The sequence below is a fragment of the Gavialis gangeticus genome, unplaced genomic scaffold (assembly GCF_001723915.1).
Source record: "Gavialis gangeticus isolate Ggan-Ray unplaced genomic scaffold, GavGan_comp1, whole genome shotgun sequence".
NCBI lineage: Eukaryota > Metazoa > Chordata > Crocodylia > Gavialidae > Gavialis > Gavialis gangeticus.
In genome coordinates this window covers 4,103,442-4,109,441 of record NW_017729012.1, presented here as the reverse complement: position 1 = coordinate 4,109,441, position 6,000 = coordinate 4,103,442, and the positions used below count along the sequence as shown (strand labels likewise).

Genomic DNA, 6,000 nt, shown 5'->3' with positions numbered 1-6,000 from the left:
CCCCCCCCACACACATCTATAACACGACTTGGACAAGCTGACCCAGCCGAGTGCCGGCTAGCCAGTCCCACCAGCAGTCCCTCCCACCACTAATTAGCATTTCACTGCTGGAGAATCAGATGCACCAAGGAGCAAACGAGCTGGGGGGCCACTGGCCCCTTTCACACCGGACCCTCCTATTTTTAAACCCTTTGTTCCCCCGTCCCTTTCTAAATGAGGAATGGACTGCAAAAAAAGTCCTGTTTTTCAGTTCACTGGTGGAAATACGGGTCAATCATTTGCCCCTGCAATTCTATTGGCTGTGCCTGGAGGTAGGACGGTGCGCAGCCAGGAGGAGCAGGGTTCGGTTCCAGCCAGGGAGGTGGCCTTTTAGTGGTGGCTCCGCCCCTTGCTGCTGATTGGTCAGGGGCATTGGCCCCACCCCTCCCAACTGATTGGCTGAGGTGACAGCCCCACCCCTCACCACCAATTGGTCGGGGGGGGGGTCGGTGGTCAACCCCCTCCCCACTACCAAGGGGAAGCCCTGAATTTTGGGGATGTGTCAGCAGCCCCCCAAAACAATCACGAGCTGTGCCCACGGTGCGCTTGGAGACCTTTGCACCTGACCCTACTGCTATTTTATTTTCTAACTTGCCCACTGAGCTTTAAAATATGCACGCCCCAAGCCAAAAGGCTAAGGGGTTTGCACACGACTGGCAGGCGCTGCTGCTCTTGCTCCGTTGCTGTCTCTAGGGCCCTGGGTTTGCACTGCCAAAATGAATGGGAGTTTCTTCTTTGCAGTAGTAGCACATTTGGGGCTCCTGGGAAATGAGCTAAGTAGAAGCTGCCCCGAGTCCGTATTACTGGTATTAACTGGGAGAAAAAAACATTCCCTCTCTTAAAAGTGACTCTGCAGCACCTAAAAAGCATTTGGCAGACTCTGTCGTGAAAGGTCAAGCGTAAGTGTGGGCCCTCAATTCAATCGCTGGATTAGGCAGCTAAACATTTTGAAAACGCTGGAAACCCTGGTCCTCCCAACAACATTTACACAGAGCGGACCATCACAACAGTCTGCCCTATACCTCCGTATCGGTGCTTTCTAACCAGTACGAACCAAACCTCTCGGTGCTCCTGCAAGCCCACTGGACAGAAGAGAAAACCCAAGCCAAAAGCAGCCGAGTGCCTGACCAAAAAATCACGCAGAGAAAAGAACCCACAAGTCCCAATTCCCAGCCCGCTAACCCAGCCCTGTATGAGGGAAAACGCCTGCTAAACGTTAATTATTGGCTTGTAAATAATGCGTGCTGCTCCAGCGTATATGCACTGGCGGTGCTTTTTCAAATCTGTGCTGCCAGACCCTGGCAACGGTCTCACTACTAAATATTCAAACAACAGAGGGTTTTCATCTTCTTCCCTTCCTGTCAAGTTAACTCTTTTGGCACTGGCCTGCCAAGCTCCTGATGGAATGAAGGTCTGGTGCATAGATAAACACACACACACACACACACACACACACACACACGCACGCACGCACGCACGCACGCACGCTAAATATATATATTTTAAGTGGCTCCCAGTAAAGTAAGGACTTGCACTCAGGAGCTAGAAGCACAGAGCCGAAGCCAGTGCTCCAGCACTTTATCTCCTAGAGACCCCATGCAGCAAGAGAGAAACACGTTCCATTTATATATAAGCACAAATCATAAAAGTAAAGAGAGAGGAATTTAAAAAAAAAATCCCCTCTACATAAAAAGGGACAAAAAAGCTTTTTCCAAGCCATAAAAGTTAAGGCCCCACTCTGCCAGGGAGATTAACTTAGCTAACTCCAGACAAGAATTACAAAGCACACTCATTTTCTATACTGTCTTTTCTATGAATGATATCTCTAAATGCTTTATGATGTTAAATAATACACAGCTGCAAAATTAAATGAATAACAGCAAAGGGAGAAGAGGTATGAGGAAGGAAGGAAGGCAGGAAAAGAAAAAAAAAAAAGATAAGGCAGCATCTGATATTTGAAGTGAAAGCAAAGCCAGAGGGGGAAGAAAGGTGGCAGAATTAGCCAGGGCAGCTGTTTAAGATGGTAGGACCCAGAGCATTAGATGTAGCAGGGAAGAGATGTGAAGTGGGGGCAAGGCAGGAGGAAGCAAGCACGTCAATGAATCGGAGAGGAAGGGCAATCTCCAGCTCAGGAGATCAGGCAGGCACGTGGCTCGGGCAGACTTCCTGGATGCCCTGTACCTCCACTCCCCAATTCACAACTTGGAGGTGGTAACACGCTTCACCCTCTCTCTCTACCTGCCTTGTTTTATGAGACCAAAAGTCTCTTCGGGGCAAGGACTCCCCCATTTTGCAGGGCCTAGGCTGCAAACTCATCCAAGGCTTTTAGGCAATAACAGTGAACAAAGACGACTGTTTTGAGCTGGCTACCAGCACATGAGAAGCAAGGCGGCGTGGCCCCGACTCCTTTTAGAGCCCAAAATCTGAGTGCAAAGTTTCATGCAGGAGGCTCCTGACCTCCCGAGACAATACGGGACTGGCTAGCTTCACCGCTCCTCCAACATGTCACTTGGCGAGTAGTCCTGGTGCGTAAATAGGTCTGAATGTGCAGAACTAACTTCTTTTATTTACAGTACGTGTCTCCTGCACGGCTCGCTGCCTGCAAGGAGCTGGAAACTCTAGCGTCCACCCTCTGAAGTTTTTATTCAACAACAAATGAGCACTATATTTAGAACATTTTCCATGCGGTGGCTGTATCCAAGGGCCATTGAGCCAGGAGGCATCCAAAGGTTAAACAAGTCTACTGGACAAACACACACATGCAGAGGTTCCTATACGGAGGTTACATTTCAGAGGCCTCCGCTACGCAGGCAGTCTCACTTTATAAAACACCTTCAACCTGAGGAACGAGACTGGGCATCCCAGGTTGCCCTCTGTGTTGGCTCCCCATGAGCATCTCTGTGTCTTGCTCCCATGCACATGCATGTGACTGAAAGGGGCTCTACTAGCCGGACCAAATCCACTGCACTTAATAACCATGAGAAACTCTGCTTCCTTATCCCCTGGCTACTTCAATCAACGCTTGTGCTTCTCCAGCAGCTCTGAGCAACGCATCTTCCAGTTGGTTCAGTTTAGCACCCGATGACCTCACAAGGTCCCTTCCGGCCCTAAACTTTGGTGAATTTGGTTCACGTGCTAAAATTTTAGGAAACCTCGCTGTTGGCGAACCGAGTATTGCCCACAAGGGGAAGGCCAGTCTGGCCACGGCAGGAAACAGAGCACAGCTCGACCAGACGCCGCGTGACCTTGAAGACTTGCAGCCACCTCTGCCATTGGTTGCCAGCAGTGCTTGAACTCGGGACAAGCGGCTCGCACGCGCGCTTCTCTACCGCTTGAGCTAAAGGAGTAACTCTGCTAGCTGGCACTAAAAAGGGGTTTCTGTCCTCCATGCACACCAGCCAAGAGAAGGCAGAGGAAATGCAATGCATTTTGCAAGCATCTTACAGAGCCAACTTCTCCCTGCATCATTCCTCTACCTCCCCCTGCCTGTAAAAAAAGGCGAATACTTCTCTACTTCCCTCTCGGAGGTGGTTCAAGGCTTACGTAAATGTTTGCAAAGCACTTTTGCATCTTTGGGGTAGAGGTCTTTTGGAGGAGGGATTGCCGTTTAGACGGTATGCCCAGCCCAAGTACATACGCCTGCATGGAACCGTTTCGCTTATTTTCTACTACATTACAGAGAAGATAAAGACATTTGGGGCAGTCTTTAAATAAAAACACGGTTTTGCACTTCACGATACAGGCCACAACGCCGTCTTGGCTACCCAGCAGCTTCAGCATCTCAATCATTGAGCCTGGCTCTTTCCAAATTTTTATGAAACATGAGCAGCAAGCCCGGAAGGCTCCAGGACGAAGAACCAGCAGGCATAGAAGCAACAATATTTATGTACTGAAGGTCATTTTTGTGGCTACAATGGAAGCATTGTCTTCCGAGAGGCTGGGTTTGTTTGGACCATTTGTCTGATATTTCTAAACACGCAGGAGACAAAGCAGTTCAAACTAGAAGGCTCGTTGCATGCAAAAAGTCGGCCTGATTTTGATGCCTCCATTGTTTGGAGAGTCTTGCAAGGATTGTGTAATACCCCGCTCCTTAGCATAATGCGAGAGAAGTGGCCAAGGATGAAAACAAGTCAACTGGGAAAACCTAGCACCACCCTCTCTGCTCTCCATTACCTTTTTCCTCCGGGATTACAGCCAAGGGATGTGCTGACCTCGCACGCTTGTGCCACGGAGGCCGTCAGGAAAGGTGTGTCCTCCAAGATGAAAGCCTTCCCCAATGCTGGCAAGCTCTGTGTTGCCTTGGTGGCAGACATGATCCAGTTCAACACTCCTCCACAACCCTGTTGAAACTAGTGCTTAAAAATGGGAGGGTGGAGCATTAAAGAAAAAAAGGGGGGCAGGGAAAAAAAAATCAATCTAATTTTTCATTAAAAAAGTAGCTTTGTTTTTATATCCTTTTAAAATGGAGCCTGTGGTAACAAGGCCTGTGAGCAGGCCGGTAGCTTGCTAAATGCAACCCGCAATGGGGCTCAAATGCAATCAATGCCATCAAAAAAGTTGCCGTGGATTTTAGCTGCTCCTTGCCGTCGCAATGACCGACTGTTTATGACACGTGTTGGTGAGGCCCGAAGTTCAAGATCAGTTACCAAAGTGTGCCATAAATTAAGAGAAAGAAAGAAAAAACCCAACAACAAATGCCTACACTTGACCTCTCAAAACGGGTAATTCAGGGGTTGCAGCTCCATGCGGTTCATCGGGATCAGGCTGTCTTGTTGTATGCAGTGAACACTGGCCGGGACCTTTAGCTACAGTGTTATTTCATAATGCTGATTAAAATGATATGGTAAATATGCATAAAAATGCATATGCATAAAAAAACCACGAGCATTTGGGCAATAACCAGGGTCTCCTCAGCCAGCCAGCTGCTCCTTCTGCAACCCTTCCGATCAGTCAAAGCCCTGCAGGTGGAAATGGTATGTGCCCAGCTCAAAAATGCCCTGACATGTCATTATTATGAGAAGGGATCAAAATCAGGGGAAATTCACTACATTGCCCCCTTTTTTGGGTGCTGAGAGACAAAGATGAGTATTGCTGCAAGACAGCATCCAACCAACAGGTGAGAGGCAGAGCTTTGGTGGTGGAAGGACCAAGAATACACTTGCCATTTGCTTCGCTCAGTGGTGTTCAGCAAAACCCCCATCAACTGCACATGAAGTGGCTTACAACAACCCGGGTAACATGCTGTCACCTAGGTGACAAAATAATGACCCTTCTGTGAAGCTCGACCCAGTGTCACGTGGCCATAACTGCTCAAAATGCTAAGAATAGGAGGGAAGGAGCAGAGCGGGATGGTGCGAGCGTGGATCCAGGCGGGCTGCTGCCTAACCGGGCTTGCACACAAAGCTGCCTCAAGAGATCCCAGCCAGCCCTGGGAAGGTCTCTCTTGCACTGCTCAACTGCAAAACGCTGGGCTTCCTCGCAACGGGTCTAGTGCATCGGGGACCGAGTCAGCCGGCCTGAGCTCTCCCCCAATGTACTATTAACTCAGCGTGTACAATTAAGAGCAAGATGCTTATGACAACATTTCCAAAGCAACTGTACAGGCGGTAGGTGCTCACTTTCTAGGGGCGCTTCATTGAGATCAAAGTGTCTAACTTCTTTCCCCTCCTTTGAAAACCCCCGCTTGAACTTTGACTTGCCTGTGAAATCGGGATGAGAAAACTCATTTAACCTGCCAGGAGGGATTTTAAAGCACCCCGAACATAGCAACTGCTTGTGCAATATCAAGCATTCCCAGTCCCCAAAGACGGCTCCCACCTTGCTGATATTCAGCACCTTTCATGCCCCATGCCACCTCAATTCAACAGCATCGCCCTGCAAGGTCTCAATGAGCCTTAAAAACTACCCACCATAGCAGCAGCGAGGTGCCCGAGAGCCTCGAAAGAAAGCCACGGGATCTTT

General features: G+C 49.1%; 1 protein-coding gene across 10 annotated transcripts in view; it reads right to left on the bottom strand.

Moving 5' to 3' along the window:
• The window catches only part of MSI2 (musashi RNA binding protein 2), a 414,613-nt gene that overhangs the window by 347,438 nt on the left and 61,175 nt on the right, over positions 1-6,000 (bottom strand). The window lies entirely within an intron of this gene.